Below are 17,589 nucleotides of genomic sequence, written 5' to 3' on the forward strand. Positions count from 1 at the left end.
CTTGGATAATGATCGGAGATACATGTTTTGAGCTCTACATGAGTCTAGAGATATGTAATTGAAAATTAGTAAATATTAAATAAAATGTAAAATATGAAATATAAAAATTCATATAGAACCACGCAGAATTTTAAATTTCCCGCTAAAAAAGCTCGGCGTTAGTGCATTGAATTTTATTCTCTCTGAAAGTATTAGCAAAATGTGCGTATTTTTTCTACATCAATGGAAAACATACCAGTCATTTTGCGGGTACCTTTTGGTGATTCACGTCCTGGAGTAGCCTGCATTGGGGTCTGATGATTTTCAAATTGCATGTTAAAAAATAGATAATTTTCCTTTTCTTCTCCTTTTAACTGATTACGGAAAAAAAAATTTCCATCAGGTTATAGCCCAAAGTATACTGAACAGTATACTGTACCTCTAAAATTCTTAGTCCGTCGGAAATACAACATTTCATTTAGAAGCATGCAGAATAGAGAAATTTGTTGACAAAAAAGCTATGTTTCAGCAATGTGTATAAGCAGTGCACGTCTAATAACATTTTTTACAGGCCCTGTTGGCTTACATAGATTTGTTGTTTCAAGTATACTCTGTGCACAGATTGGGACCAAACCTACAGTTTATAGTGGTATCCGATCCACTATGTGCCTCCACAGGGCACCGAATTCGCGACCACAGACCCTGTTATACATAAAATTCATTTAAAAGAAAAGAAACTCCATAATCTCACATTTTTGTCATAAAATGATAAGGAAAGCTACGAGGCGCATCCAGAAAGTAAGTTTGCCTATTTTTTTAAAAAAAAAAAAACACACAGTTTCAGGAAACCATTTATTGGCAACAGGTACAGCAAAGGTTCAGCTATTTTTCAACATTGCAACCACCAGAATTGAGACACTTGTCGTATCGTGGTATCAACTTTTGGATCCCACTGTCGTAGAACTCTGCCGCCTGTGAATGGAACCAGCGTGTGACAGACGTCTTCAGCTCTTCGTCGTTACCAAAACGCTCACCGGAGGACAGGAATTTCTTGAAGTGCAAGAAAGCGTGAAAATCGGTGGGAGCCAGATCAGGACTGTAAGGTGGATGATCAAACAACTTCCAGCCAAATTCCGTCAAAACAGCTGCTGTGCGCCGAGCCGTATGTGGACGAGCTTTGTCATGGAGGAGCACAACACCTGCAGTAAGCATACAACGCCTCTTGCTTTGAATGGCACGTCGCAATTTCCTTAGTGTTTCACAGTAATAGTCAGCGTTCACCGTTTCACCTCTGGGGAGGAAGTCAATGAGCAAAATGCCCTTCCTGTCCCAAAACACGGTGCACATCACTTTCTGTACCGACAGCGTCTGTTTGAATTTCTTCTTGACCGGAGATCCACTATGCCGCCAATGCATTGACTGCTGCTTGGTTTCCGGGGTGAAGTGCGAAATCCACGTCTCATCGCCCGTGACGATCCTGTCGAGGAAATCATCGCCGTCATCATGGTACCGTTGCAGGAATTTCAGTGCTGGTCCTGAACGTTTCATTTTGTGTTCGGGTGTCAGGTTTTTCGGCACCCACCTGGCACACAATTTTTTGAACAGCAGGCGCTGCGTGACAATCTCATGCAACACGGATCGCGATATCTGCGGAAAAAGGCTACTCAACTCCGTAATCGTGAAGCGACGTTTCTCTACGATGCGCTGCCGCACAAGCTCAACCAGATCATCAGTAATGAGGGACGGACGCCCACTGCGCTCTTCATCATGGACACTTTGACGACCTTCCGAAAACTGCCTACACCAGCCACTCACCATCTGCTTACTCATAATGTTCGGCCATAGACCTCACAGAGCTGACGATGAATGTCAATTGGTGCAATGCTTTGTGCATTCAGGAACTTTATCACCGACCGAACCTCGCATGCGGCGGGAGAAGGAATACGAGCTTCTATTTCGGACCACTGCTGCCTCGCTACTGGCATGCGGCGGGAGAAGGAATACGAGCTTCCACTTCGGACCACTGCTGCCTCGCTACTGGCGCCGGGAGGGATCTGTCCGCCTCACATATGATTGATACGTCTTAGCTCTGCTGCGCATGCGCAATTTACACGTCTCATTATGTTTACTTTCACGGGGAAAAAATAGGGAAACTTACTTTCTGGATGCGCCTCGTATTTCGATTAAGCATAACTTGTGTAACACGTCAACATTTTACATCAACAATATTCATTTGTGGTGTGTACTTTATTTTTGGCTTCTAATTTTCACTGTATTGTGTGTTTTTTCAGTAGGATGGACAAGATTTATAAATTAAACATGTTAAAACATAAAGGTTAAAATCAGTAAAAATCAGACAAGTTAAAACCAATAAAGCAGCTGCCCTTCCAATATGTTTCACTCCTTCAAGTATTGGTCGAAATTGGTATCGAAACCTAACATCTGTAGACGTGAACATTTTAACACATTTTCTCTTTCGTTAGGAGTAGTAAAAAAATAGTAAAATGTGACATGACTGATCTTTCATCACAGTTTCATGAAATATATATAGCCTATGATTCTGACACGATAGTGTCTGCCACATTGCCAGACACCCTACTCACAACAGATAGTGTACAGGTAAACAGGTTTTAAGTTCAGTGGGGGCGAGGAAGGCAGTTATCCCACACCACTTTTGCCACAGCACTATGCTAAATCTCATCAACAAAGGGATATAGACTGTCCTTTAGCACCTAGTCGCCCGGTTTGGAACACAATCGCCGTTAGTGGCAAACTCTATAAGTTTTTTCAACGTTCCCTACATATTGTTCTGTCATTTGCACCCCACCTCCATCAAGCGACAATCATTGCGGACTATGCAATTGTTTCAACATTAGTAAATGAAATTATTATACATATTCCACTAAACTACTTGGTTTCTAAATTACTTAATGATGATTTATCTTAAATATGGTTATACCAAGTTCTTATAAATGTTTAGCAAATTAAGCATGAAAGATGTATTCTCACTAATGTAACGGATGTCTGACTTCTATTAATTGTTTAATTATGTTATTTATACCTTGCTCATGTAATTCTTAAAACCAAAGTTAATAGAAATTTTATTCTAATTAAAGCCCATGGCAGCCAGCGTCCCAGATTATATGGTCTACCAAAAATACACAAAGCAAGGATACTCTTGAGACCCATTGTCATTGCTATAGCCAGTCCTACGTACCGTCTTGCCAAATACCTCAATCCCTGCTAAACATCTAGTTGAACAATGTTGACATCATGTCAAGAACTCAACTAAATTCATCCAGGAACTGAAGAAATTCAAGGTTTCCAAAAACGACATCTTCGTCAGCTTCGACGTTGTTTCCTTGTTCACAACAGTTCCAGTGAAAGACACACAAGGTAGACTTCTTTGCCACACGCTCTCTTCGACATATTTCCCTTACAATGGGAAATATTATGAATAAACCGACGGAGCGGCCATAGTGAATTTCTACATGCAGCATTTTGAACACGAAGCCCAGAAGGACGCACCGCATCCACCATCCTGTTTCTACAAATATGGCGATGACATATTCCTCGCTTGGCCACATGGACGACCGACATTACATAGTATCCTTGAATTCCTTTACACTCGTCATTTAAACATCAAGTTTACTATGGAGATAAACGAAGATGACTGCCTCCCTTTTCTGGAGATCCTAATCCTCCGCATACTAGATGGAGCACTCGGATATAGTGTATATACATTCAAAAATCAACCGTCTTAGATCTACGCTACAACAGAATGGCTATAACATCAGTGACTCAACAGGACAATCGACAAGCCAGTAACATCTCAGCAGAGACCAAGCCTGGACAACAGTGTGGACCTTACAAGGGCCAATTCGTCACCACCTGGACCATCCGAACATGAGGATGTGGTCCCGACAACGCATAGCGCCCTGCTTATAGCAAAAAAAAAGAACGTCCCACTATAATAGCTTTACCTTTTATTGGGCATATCTCTGGGTAATTTAGTAGAATTCTCACAATGTACAGAGTAAAGACTATCCACAGACCACCACTCAAGACCAAGACTCTTCTCCGCTCAATCAATGATAACCTGGAGCTCCGGATTCCAGGAGTATACAGTATACCATGCGAACGTGGGACATCATATACAGGCCAAATAGGACGCACCATTCAACAGGGATGCAATGAACATGAGCGCAACATCAGATTATTCCATCCAGAAAAGTCAGCATTTGAAGAACACAGCATTACAGAGGAGTATTATTTGATACAAAGCTACAGCTAATAATAATACCAGGATCCAGAGCGAGCCAATAAAAAGACGGAGTCCTAACTCCGCCCCTGCACTTTTGATATTGTATTCCTCAGTCCCCAGGGACCCTAGTTGGAAACCCCATGGTGAAGACGAAACCTTGCCAAATCCCCGTCCACGCTCGCGATGTCTACGAAGTATAGAGGCGAACCACGATCGCGAGGCTCGTCTCAAGAAAGAATATCCAGCCAGTCAACGAATACAAAGCATATTACAGGACTACCAATCACGGTCCAGCTGCTGTCACGCGTCCGCATGGACACGCTCCATCCTGGGATTGGTACGCAGAGGTCCATGGAAATCCGGATGATCGACTCCGAGTTTCAGAACCGACTCCTACATTTCAAATTACCTACGGTTCACAACCGAAAGGACCTACGCGCAATTTGGCACTTCGCTTGAAGCCTCCCCGAACTGACATGCATATGCACCATACTCAAAGTAAGCTGCAGAAGCTGCCTTAAACCCTCACGCGCTTCTGAAATTTACCAATTAAAGGAGCGCAGTACTTGACTTCTCGTCAACATAAGATTCGCGTGGAAGTCGATCACGAAGTCTTCCAGATGAAAAAACATGCCATGCCGGAAAAGCTCTACAAGCTGCCTCGACTCCGGTCACCAACTTCGAGAGTGCGAATCCCTTCCAAGGACTCAATCTCTCAACAACTGATGATATGCGGAGAGTAACCGAGACGAAGCAAACATGTAGGTCAATGCAGCTGCTTCGGCCACCCCCTCACCCTACCGCGACTCCCGTGTTCCGCGCACCTCCAACCTTCGTCTATAAACAAGTCGAAGCACACAGATTCGTGGCTTCTGCAGTCTCTTACGCCCGCGTACAGAACCACCTCTAATCCACTACACTACGAAAAACATCCGCATTCAATGCCGCAGAGAAACAGACCACGAAAAACTCATTGCTTATTTGCAAGAAAAGCAAGTAGAATTTGCACATGTCTACGCAGGGCAAAATTCATCGACAGTGTACAACGCTGAATACCTCCAGTATTACCGTGTTCAAATAGTGTCGTTCCGACCATCATCCGTTCTCGAATATTACCGCTGCCAGCGGCTTGGACACACTCCACCACCTGTCATGCAGCCCCATGATGTGTGAAGTGTGCTCAAAATCATCTGACTGCAGAGTGCCCTAAAATAGACCGCCGCTATCCCGCCAAGTGAGTAAGCTGTGGTGAAGATCACCTCGCCAACTTCCGTGGATGCAGACTGTTTAAATCCATGGAACAGTTCCAACAGAGAAATCGACAAACGTGTTCCTCCCAGCCCACACGGAGCACTTCGACCCCCTCACCCACAGCTAGACCAGCTTCGACTTCTGTTGCACCCACCTCCAGTACGCAGCAACAGTATTTTACAGGGAGGGCCCACGCTGCTCTCCAATGTCAAGCACGCCGACGACAACAAGAAGAAGCCGCCTCCAGCCGACAAGTTTTCTCTTCGTTCCTCGACTAGATGGCCTCATGATATCTTGCGAAAATATGGACCCACGCCAAGAGGGGAGTAAAAACAAACCAGCAAAGCTGCCTCTGGCATGAGTATGGTCACGGCAGTAATCCAAACACTACTGGATCTGCAAGAGATGGCTGCTTTTAACAGACATCAATACCTAAATGAGATCAACCTATTCATTTTCAACGCAGACGGGTTACCCAAACAAACGGAAGAGTTGAACAACCCACTCCGTGTGAAGAACATCACAGAGGCACTGGTCAAAGAATCTCACTTGAAGCTCCATCTGACCTGGAGACTTCCGCATTACCGAATATTCCGCCCCGATCGCCAAGGCCAACAAAAAAGTGGACTTGTTATTCTCCTGCGACAAGGCATCCCTGCAGGGAAGATCGCCACCTCCATCATGACGTCTCTCGAAGTCCTGGCAATTCAGGTGAAGACAAAAACTAGAGACTTCATCCTCGTTGCAGCATACCTCTCTCCGCGGGCTCCATTCGACGAAGATGAACTTCTACGACTTGAGACCCTTAAGTCGTGCATAGTGATCGGGGGTGACATAAATGCCAAACACCCATCCTGGAACTGCAGAGTCTCCAACCCTGCTGGGAACAAACTTCCCGATCTCCTTCCACAGATGGAGTTTTTAATTAGTGCGCCTCAAGACTCTACGTTCTCTCCCAGAGGGCGAGGTTAATCAGATGTACTACATGTTGTCCTAACAAAAGGGGAAGCCATCAGCACAGATTTCAGCCTCTTCAGGAACATACAACAGACTGCGACAACTTCAAACTTTAAATGCACTGACAACTCGACCTCAAGATCCCGCTGCAGTCTCTAAGGGAGATCAACATTGGCGTCTTTCACTTTACCAACATCGTCGTAGACGCTTGGAAAAGATACTCCAGCCTGAAGCCAGATACAGTGGCCTCGACAGAATCCCCTGTTCTTCACATCTTACTGAAACTAACGAGATGTGCACACCGCCGATGGCAACGTACCAGATCATCCACCATTATGCAGAATGGAAGCTCATTGAACGACATTTCCACAACTTCCTTCTCCGCTCCCACATTGAGAGATGGGACACGACCCTAAGAAAACTCACGCCAATAGATCCCTTCTTCTGGAAGCTGGCCCATTCGTTTCACAATATGGACAAAGCACCACTGTCAGCCATCACCACTCACAGCATGTCGAAGCCCTCGATCCCGATGCTCAGGCTGAACTAATGGCGGACCATTTCGCAAGCAGATTCACCCCTTATAGAGACCTTCAGAACGCCCCCACAGAACGTCTGGTGAGCCAGGGACTCCGCATACTACAACGCCTACCATTAGGACTGGACGTCCCCCACATCACGCCAACCAGAAGTGCAAGCTACGACCCGCCTATTGAAATTCCGCTTGGCTCCTGGAATAAATCTCTTCCCAGCAGCAGCGCTCAAACATCTGACACGGAAAGATTACGTGTTCCTTGTCATATTTTTCACTAACATGCTCCAACTTGGACACCTTGCCAGGGATTGGAAGCCACGATTATTGCAAATCCCAAACCGGGTAAAACCCCACAGTGCATTAACAACTACAGACCAATCAGCCCAATATAGACCGGCGTTCCTCAAGGACCTGTCCTCTCACTACACTCTACTCTGCAGACGTACCAACCCCTGAGACAGATAAGCTAGCAACATATGCCGATGATACAGTCGTCTTCGTCTGGGACAAACACCTCTCAAAGTGTGAGAACCGAATGAAAAAAATCATCACTCTATTCGAGAAATGGTCCTATAACTGAAAGACACGAATCAACCCAGAGAAGAGTTTCGGCCAGGGCCCTGCTCCTGATCAAGCACATTTCACCCTCTATCAACGTAGAGTGATGCACCGAGACCAGGCCAAGTACTTAGGTGTTGTCTTAGATCCTCAGCTGAAGTTTTTGTCGCACGCAGACGCCGCCTGCAAGCGGGCCCGACAACGCCTAGGCTACCTCACGCCGATTCTGCATGCGCGAACTCTCTCCTTTGCCACGCGCCTCCATGTGTACACCTCGATGGTCCGTCCATTCCTCCCAAACGCAATATGGGTATGGTATGAGATGGCCAAAACACATCACTAAAAACTCCAGATAGTGGAAAACCGAGCATTGCGTATGTTATGCTCCTATTTTCTTGACACCCGGATCACACAGATGCATGAAGATCTACAATATCCCATGATAGACGAGCTGATCATGACAGCAAAACATCGTATCTGGGCAAAAGTCCAAGCCCATCCAAACTTCCTGACCAACACTATATAACAGCTCTGTCCCCGCCGAAACATGGTGCCTTTACGCGGGCTCTGAGTATGGTAAACTCATTCAGATAACTTAGGCCACTAATGCAACCCTTGCCAATGGTAAAACCAATTATTTCAAATACACTCAACGTGCTAAGGATGTCATGTACATTTGCATACTGTTTTTCAGTTGAAGTAGTTAGTTAATTGTTGTATTGTTGGACACACACCAAGATATGTAACCTGCGACAGTTGCAGGACATTGATTTAAAGACTGTAATGTAACTTAATCATGTATACATATGATGTAAAGCAACACAAATTCCAGTCCAATAAACTATACGTTTGGACACGCAAGTCCTGACTTCAAGAAAATGACTTCAGATTATTGGCGGTCAGCCCGCTCGATTGGGAATGGCGTGCGACAACTTGCTTCCGATGAAAGTACGAAATATCATGTCACTCGTCGGCTTACCTCCTTTCCAGAGGCTTCCTTCTTCGAAGATCGCCAATAGTAGCAGGAAATTTAAGCAATATTCAGAAATCCACAGAAAAAGGGAATAACTCGATCCACTGGGCTGGACACCAAGTTCGACGCAGTGGACATCGAAAGCTACCTATCCTACTAGCTAACCTTCCAGCAACCACAACAATTCTGGTACGTACAACAGAACACCAGCTACATACGACGACGCCATCAGCTCCAACCTTGGCGAACCGTGTGAACCCGACACGCAAGCCACCATACATCCCTGCATTCCATCAAACTGGTTTCGCGCTAGCGGATTAAATACAGGCCCTCCTTCCAGGGAAGATCACTTTTACGTTCAGCAAAGAATGCTGCAGGATCCATACACACGACGGTAGAGGATTCACAAAAATCAGGAAACACCTGACATATTAGCGAATTGATTACGCCTATTTTTCCTCGGCTGCCAAGAAACTTAAGGTTATTATCCACCAGTTGCCCAAGGATTTGGCAACCGACACCATCCACGACCTCCTGACTGTCCAGTATAGCCTACAGGTCTACTCCGTCGAACGACTCGTCGCCAGAGCTCGATTCCAGCAGCACAACACAACAGGGATTCCTTCTCATCAACCTCTAAAATCTACCAAGCGACCATTACCATTGGTTCTGGTTACACTGTCGGAGCATAAGGATAATCTCCGCATCTACCAGCTACTGACGCTTGAACGCTACAAGATCAGAGTGGAGTAATATCGATCGCAGCAGACACTACAGTGCCATGCGTGCCAAAGCATCGGGCACAACCAGACATTGTTTTGCCCGACATCGATGTGTGAAATGATCCAGAGAACACCATTTTGACGATTGGCCTAACAAGGATCAATCTATACCACCGACGTATGTAAACTAAATCAAAAGTCATTTCGCCAGCTACAGGGGTTATCCCCTGTTTCTGGCGGTGAAGAAGGACAGATGTGCCACTTCGGAACAACATAGACGAGCCACACCCAATACAATTCGACGCACCATGCAACCTAGTCATCCGACCTAGAGACAACTCCAGCACTCCGCCGACCTGAATCAATAGGACGGACCAATAGGAAGCCAGACTCACAAGCCCTGCCTCGACTGTATCGCTGTCAGATTCCTACCGACACCATGATGCAGCATCCACCCACCCAATCTACCCAACGTGCTTCACCACTTATCCTAGCCCGATGACCTTCCAGCGCCCGTCACGCTGCTTCAGGGACTGCACAACATAAGGCAGGTGTCTTGCTCCGTCGAACTGCAAATGACCATTGACTAGCTTGTCGACAATTTTTAATAGTGTTTTATGTCTGTTTTGTTTATTACTGTCTGGGAACAACCACACTCTCTTCCTTGCTTGCAACATTTGCTGCCGGTTCCCACTTATATTTTGAATGAGTTCCCGGGTACATTACCTTGTAATGGTATGCCTTTTTCTCGTATTTGATACTGTTATGTAAATGACATGTTTATTTCACAAGCTAGAAATTGTATTAAAACGTGAATAAAATCACCCATGAGTTCCAATATATGAATATTTCTATGAAAGTAAATATAAGATCAAATTGCAGCTGGCAACATCGAAGACGTAGGTCAGCAAAAGACCTACGTCTTCGATGTTGGCAGTGGCAATTTGATCTTAAATTTACTTTCATAGACATATGTCAACCATTTCAATGAGGATAGATTGTTTTTAGCGTTCTCGGCGTCTTTAGTTCATCTGATGTATGTTGTTCGTTAACATCAATAGAGATGAAAAGAAATCTACTTGCTCATAGCATTGTCTTGTAATTTAGTTTTAAATGACACTTTGCAGCTCATTCAAGGTGCTTGCTATATTGGGCTCCTGTTTTTCGAGTTGTTCCTTCAAGTCCTGCACGTTCTTAGTTTGGAAATAATTCCTGCAATTTTGAGTAAGTCGGCTTGTAATTTACGGAAGCTCAGTTTTATGTCTTACATAAGTAACCATTTTTGACAATCTTCTTTTCTAGTATAAAGACAAAAAATAAGTGGACTTCTCTCTGTGGAACATGGAAGTCTCGGAAAGGGTGTAGCGGAGGAAAGTGTTAAAGCGGATTGGTTCCAGGGAAGTGAGAGAAAGAAAAGTTATGTGATCAGAAAGGAAAATTTGCTTAATGGAAAGAATCGAAGAAACTGTATTTTAAGAAAATACGGTTTATTTAGGGTATTTAATTAAGTGAACACGGAAAATTTTACAGAGTCTACAAATTATCTGTTGGAATTTAAAAGTTAAGACTTATTTTGAAAAAAATAAAATAATATTATTATTAAACCGTAGCGTAACAAGACGGTCATGTAAAGGCTTTTCCAGTATTCATAATTATCGCACAATTGTTGCACAATATGCATTCTACAGTTTAGATAGCGTAGGATATATAAAAAATATTCCCGACTAATAGTCGAATAAGGAGTAGGGATATATTGAAGAGAAGATTAATTACAGAAGAATACTGGATTACAAAACCCGTAGATGTGCTAGTGGTCGCCGCCAGTGCAGTAATACTCGAGAATTTTCAAAATTGTCAGTGTGAATGATTAATAAAGAGTAAATTGATGAAATATATCAAGTAGTTCGCCTGAGACTAAAGACTAAAGCTAAATCAAGTATGATTTTAATATTTTTATCCTGAGTAACATAAATAACCAAATGGTCAACCTCGTTCTCTTCAGGAAGCATGTAATTGTCATTTTTAATTTCCGGCAAAGACGGTGAGGGTATTGTATGTCGAAGTTACTACTTCCAAATAACGGAATATGTGACAAATTGGAATCTTTTGGTATTATGTGATAACAGTCTTGAAATAATTCGCAGTATTTAAAAAGAAACGATACATTTATATCGTGTAATATCGTATTACTTTCTTCCTCCACCACGTCCGGAATGGACTTTCGAGATTGATGATTTAATTGCATTAATTTTGTTCCTAGAATCTATCCAGTAATTTAAGACCCTCTCAACCTGCATAATTTTACTTAAATTACAAGAAAATGCGTATAATTCACTACCTCATAATATGGTAAATTGAGCTTGGAAAACATTTAAAGTATTTGTATTGCCGGCCCCCGTTTCGGAGTGGGTCGCTCATCGCACTACTGCGCCAGGTGTTCCAGTTTCGAATCCTGGCGTGGGCATGGATGTTTGTGAATGTCCATTAATCAATTTCATAACATCAGCACTCATCCCCAGCCAAAAGTAATAGAAAAAGCTAAATAAAATAATTCAATCAAACAAGCGAATCAATCAAAACTTTCATATACAAAAATAATTTAGTTTTCTCATGTCATATGTAATGCTAAGTTAATAAAATACATAAAATATAAGAACGTTATTGGAAAAATAGAGCTTTTATGGAAACCTAAGCTTTCCCCCTTTGAATGTCGTACATTTTGATATTCACCATTAGTGTTACTTAGACGTTTGAGTTTCATTGTATTCTGTTCAATTGTGTTCGAATATCACGTTCATATTATCAATTAAATTTTAATTCCAAATTTAACAAAAACATGCCAATATTATCCTTTGAAAGAGAATTTTAAGAATATTGTGAAATCAACCAACTCACACTGTTTCTATTCAATTCGAAATGGAAAGATTGAATACAATCATAGAAGATCCTCCTGTGTGTTACCAGAATGGTAGTATATACACTGATTGAGTATTCTGCCAAACCTGAGCGCTTACCGTACCGTATCCGTAATATTCCTATATCCCGCACACACGGTGACCAAAAAAAGGAAGGCGACGAGGGCTAGAATCAATGGTGGTGCAGTCATTGTGTTCTTTTCCTGCTCGACACAAAGGAAAGTGGATCCTTTTGAAGTGCAGCAGCTTTATAAGGCATTGCATGTCCCATGGAGGGCAATCGAGATAAGGTCCTTAGTTAATAGTCAATAACTTACATCTTTGGTATTTATTGAGTAGTAAATTTTACAGGCCAGACTTTCCAGAAACGCATAGGTTTCGGAATTTTTACAAGTTGGTAAGAAAGCTTTCCTAACCATCTTGATAACAATCTTTACTTTGGACCCTAGGGACATATAATGAGCCTCCCAGATGTCGTATTGGTAATGTCTTCGTTATGTAATGAAGGAGTAACAGGTTCGATACCCGGTTTTCTCATAAAGTGGTTAGGATCTCATTTTACACTTTATGTCCATAATTAGATTTCCCTTGCATCAAGTGCACTTAATAAAATTTTCAATAAACGATCCTAGACACTTTTGATCATAAAATTATCCGACTTTGGATAATATTATTTGCAACTTCATGTCTGTGAATTTGAGTTGACCTGCAGACATCTAAATGGTCAACATTCTTACAGTTGGGTCGCCGTCTGTTGCTCTACTGAATAGTGCCAGTTTTGGCGAGCATGCGAAATCACATTTACTATTGATGTATAATCTCCAAGAGTTTCTGCATCTTGTAAAATAAATATCATATCTTCCTCCGATCTTAAACGCTGAGCATATATTTCTCGATTCCTGATCGCTGAATACCGTTTTATTCTGGAATACCGTTTTAATAAAAGTAAAATAGTTCTATTGCGTTTTAGTTTATCTTAACCCTAGCAATGTTAAGTATTTTTTTGTTACACGGATTACCAAGGTGTGTGTGAGGGGGAGGGGGTGCCTCAGAGGTCCATGAATGAAAGTTCAATTAAACTGGACTGATGTGTGTTTTCTGTCATTTGTATACAAAAGTTAAATAATTAGACACTACATTCATGTTTTGTTATGGATTATACATGAAAGATAAATTACATAATAATTTTTATGTAATTATAGTAAATCACTGTAACATTTATTACTTTTCTTCAATTACAATGTTGATACTTAGAACAATGCTTAAACTGTGCATATTTTCTAGCAAAGTTATCTTTGTTTTTCTTTTTCTACTACCCATACGTTCATTATTTCAAATTGTTACTATGTTCAGGAATTGAATATATCCTCTCATGTATTGAAATACCTTTAAAACATGATTGCGAAATCTTTCCTTAGAATCACCAATGGCCTTTGAGGCCCATAAACAATATCAACGAAATAAAGTAACTTTTTAATGAACATTTTTGGGAAAAATCACGGGATGTCATTCTAAATATTGTAGAGAACAATGACTATTTTTTATGAATTTTTACGTTGATGGATATACATGTAATACGCAAAAAATGTCTGAAATACTGAACCCACAACTTATAAGTACAACTGTTTTCCGCATTAGAGTTCATGAGTACATGATGTTTCTCAGACAATGTATTAACAGTTTCGTTGGTTATTATATGACCAGTAGATGCATTCGAAGTCGTAAGTAACTGGTGAATCTCGAGTATGTCATGATTGTGCTTATCAGTGATATTCATGTTTTAAAAGAGAACACTTGATAATGTTAACTGTGTGATAAAGTGTGCTCGTAGTGATCGTGTGTATGAATGTCCAGAAATCACTTTTTCAACAGAATTTGAAGCATATATTACTGACCAAGCTTCTTCCAATCCGCTTCCCCTCATCATGTATCCTATCGCTTCTATGTACGACATAAGCATGTGGAATCCACCTAGATGAAGGACAACTGACGACAGATCTCCGTTGTCATGAGAAGCCGCAACAATTTCAGAGGCTTTTAGATATAGAGGTTGGTCGAAAGTAACAATACATGTATTTGACCATGTTTCATGCATTCTTCAACTGCGAACATAAGGGATGAGGATATGGCATCTGGACTTGTCGGCAGCAGCTTTATATATAAATGGTTATATACTTATTTCAGAAATGTAATATTCGTTGCTACCTTCAGTGGCAAGCTCCATATAACCACTCCAACTTGGACTTGGTGACAAAGTAAGATGATTTCCACACATCCATACAAAATCAAGAAGTGATGCAACATGCACTGAAGGTGCTACCTGTTTGGTGTATTCAATTTATTTAATCTTCATTTTCTGCATGCCACGGACAGCAGGCACAACGTGTGTGCGTAATGGAACATTACCAAATTTGACAAGGTAACATTCTAGTGGTTGCTTCTTCAATCAAACAATTTATTTTCTGGGATGAACAGATCTTGCAGGAGTAGTGTACATAACGCTCCCTATATTGTGGAAAGTTCCTAGTACGTCAAAGGTCCTATTATTGACGTCTGCATTATCAAAAACAAACTGACTGAATGATTCCTTGTCAGCAACAATTTCCTCATCACTTAACATTGCAGAACTAAGATACACTACGGCTTCATTGTAGGATGCACATAAACCCATGCTTGATAACATATCAATAATATTTCTTGAACCAAAATGTCTGTGTAGATGAACTGCAAGTCCAATCTGAATCATTTAATTGAATGACCGTGGTCTTACTGCTGATATAATAGCATGCTCAATACACACACACATTTTCTTGTGATGGAGTCTTCATTTCCTTTTATTCGTTTCATAATCACACCCTCTGTAAACACCCTTAATGTCTCTGGAACCATATCATCAACTGTCTTCAAGCATTCATGTGGATTTGGATACATATCTTTGTCATATGTTTCAGATCGTATATCTTCCCTAATTATTGCGGCAGCAGTTCTAACAATTCTAAGTCTTTCGTTCTTTGGATCTTCTTCTTTCTGTGTGTACGAACTTTTGGATAATATTTTATATCCTGTTTCACGGAAACATACTGTAGCGGTTTGCCCTTTACGTGTTGTTATTATCATGTCTTCTCCATAGTGATCACATAGGCGTTTCCTAAGAGTTTTTTTTTTTTTCTGAGACATCAGTATCTTGTGGAAGATATTTCTTCATATTCGTCATAAGTTGATTCATCGAGTACTGACACTCGTCGTTATCATTATCAAGGTAGCAGCATAACTGCAGAAATGCTTTTCAAATACACTCATCTTCAAGCCTACCACGTTTTCCCGATGTAGGTGAGGATGTGTAAAATTTAGTGAAACAAGGATGGTGATACCTAGCCTCAACTGCAATTAGATCAATAACGGTACGAATTCGATCAAGCACTGTCCTTCCCAAATTATCATTCCTCTTGATGACAGTTTCAATGATTTGATCCTTGAATGTTAAGGATCGAACTTCAAATATTACGTATAACTCGCCTGTTAACATTATTTTTCGTTTCTGCTTGAAAATCACAAACTTCACTGCAAAACAAGCAATCACGTTTGAAGTCAAATATATGTACTGCTCATCGAAGAAGTATTGAATTTTGTGGCGAACAATTACTTGCAGCAGTAATACTACTCTCACGAGTATAGTCTTTACGGCACTTAATATGTAACCTCACATTCTTCTCATTTTCCAATTTCTCGAATATTCCATCTTTTCGACGTATACTGCTGCTCTTTACAGCATTTAAGCCTTTTATCACAACCACAATTGTAACCTTCACTCAACGTTTGTTCACAAATAATACAATATTGGGTTATAACCATTGTCACCTTCCCAAAAAAGGTTATTCAGTTTGTTTTCCGATGATCACATACATTACATCCAAGTTCCACAACGGGCAGAACCTGCAAAGAAATTACATATATTATTAACAGTTAAATGGTTGGTTAAATCACAAACATTTATCTTATTACAGTTATTGGAAATTTTATTTTCTTTAATATATGTCTGAACACATTTTCGGCTCAGCCTTCACAATTTTTAGTTAATAAAGCAATTATGATCAAACGTTACCGTTCATCCGCCATTTTTCAATATGGCATCCAGATCACAACTCGGATTGTCGGGGACTTTCAGTATGTTGTTTGAAATACCATACTGGTCATATCTACCAATTTTTATCTCTGTTTGAATTTTTTCCATTTTTTTCTAATTTGCCTGACTATTAAGTGATTTTGCTGAGTTATTAATTAGAAAAACATTTGTTAGTGGCTGGAAGTATTTATTGCAAGATTGCAAGGTAAAAAAAATCCATAACCAATTGGAGCAGTTTATGTCATTATTACAACCCATCATGTAAGTACAGCGCCACATTTCAACCTGGTGGAGGAAAAATGAACTATTTTGTATCGCCATCCTCTTCTTCATGGTCTGCATAGCGAATTCACTAAATTTCAGAGATCTACGATGCCTCAAACAGGCTACAGAGGGATCTGAGTTGAGTAACTTTAATTCTGGCCACCCGGTAGTTAGTTTTCTTAAACGATGTGTTTTGGACATTATCTGTCTGCAACATATCTGCAATTGCTTTTCGATTCTAGTTTTCAGCATTAACTGACACTTATTATGCTCAGCAGAATCTGAATATTAGTTCAGTGATAATGTTGTATACAAGAAGACAGCGAATCCTTCTTTATTGAATACGATTTATTCATTAGTAAAAGTAACAGTGGCTAACATAACTATTTCTGCCATATTTAAAATTCACATTGTAGCACTTACCACATTTCTTAACTTCTTTACTAGTACTGATTGAGTAGGCACCTTCAATGTAAAACATCATTATTATTTTAGTTCTTTCCAACGAGGATATGGGGTTTGTATCAAAACACATAATATACTATTGACTTTATATTTATCTCAGAACTGCCTGAATGAAAACGTCCAGGGGAAAAAAGCAATCAGTCCGTCTTCTCGGAGACAAGTAAATTGGGTTGCATTCTGTGATCGTAGCTCTGAAGTAGCAAAACGGCAAAGCTCGCAAGCTCGCAGGCCGCTACCTTTGTTTGCATGAATATTGCTTCCCCAGATGGAGCTTTTTACTACCGAATGATTCTGTGGAGCAGAGTTGTTGTTGAAGGCGCTCGGCGCTTAATCTTCCACAATGTACAAATACGTTTATTTGATACTAATATATGTGATGAGGATAATTTCTTAATAACGAAAAAACATTTTCAAAATTAATATGTGGTAAACTGCCACTGCTCCTACTTCACCTGGATAGCTGCTATTGCGAAAAGTATAAAAATATTGAGATAGAAATCTATTTTTTTGATATTGTAAAACAATACAGAATGGAACAGAACTCTACCAACAATCTTTCACAGGTTGTTCAGGTATGTTGGCT

The 17,589-nt window shown here is 40.9% G+C and overlaps 1 long non-coding RNA gene across 1 annotated transcript in view; it reads right to left on the reverse strand.

Annotated features, from left to right (window-relative positions):
* The window catches only part of LOC145994351 (uncharacterized), a 36,278-nt gene extending 23,920 nt beyond the window's left edge, over nucleotides 1–12,358 (reverse strand). Inside the window, exon 1 of the long non-coding RNA XR_014442339.1 lies at nucleotides 12,254–12,358. This is a non-coding gene — a long non-coding RNA (uncharacterized LOC145994351). The remainder of the gene's footprint in view (nucleotides 1–12,253) is intronic.
* Nucleotides 12,359–17,589: the final 5,231 nt, after the last annotated feature.

Source organism: Lepisma saccharinum, chromosome 10, assembly GCF_977018435.1.
Source record: "Lepisma saccharinum chromosome 10, izLepSacc3.1, whole genome shotgun sequence".
NCBI classification, from domain to species: Eukaryota; Metazoa; Arthropoda; class Insecta; order Zygentoma; family Lepismatidae; genus Lepisma; species Lepisma saccharinum.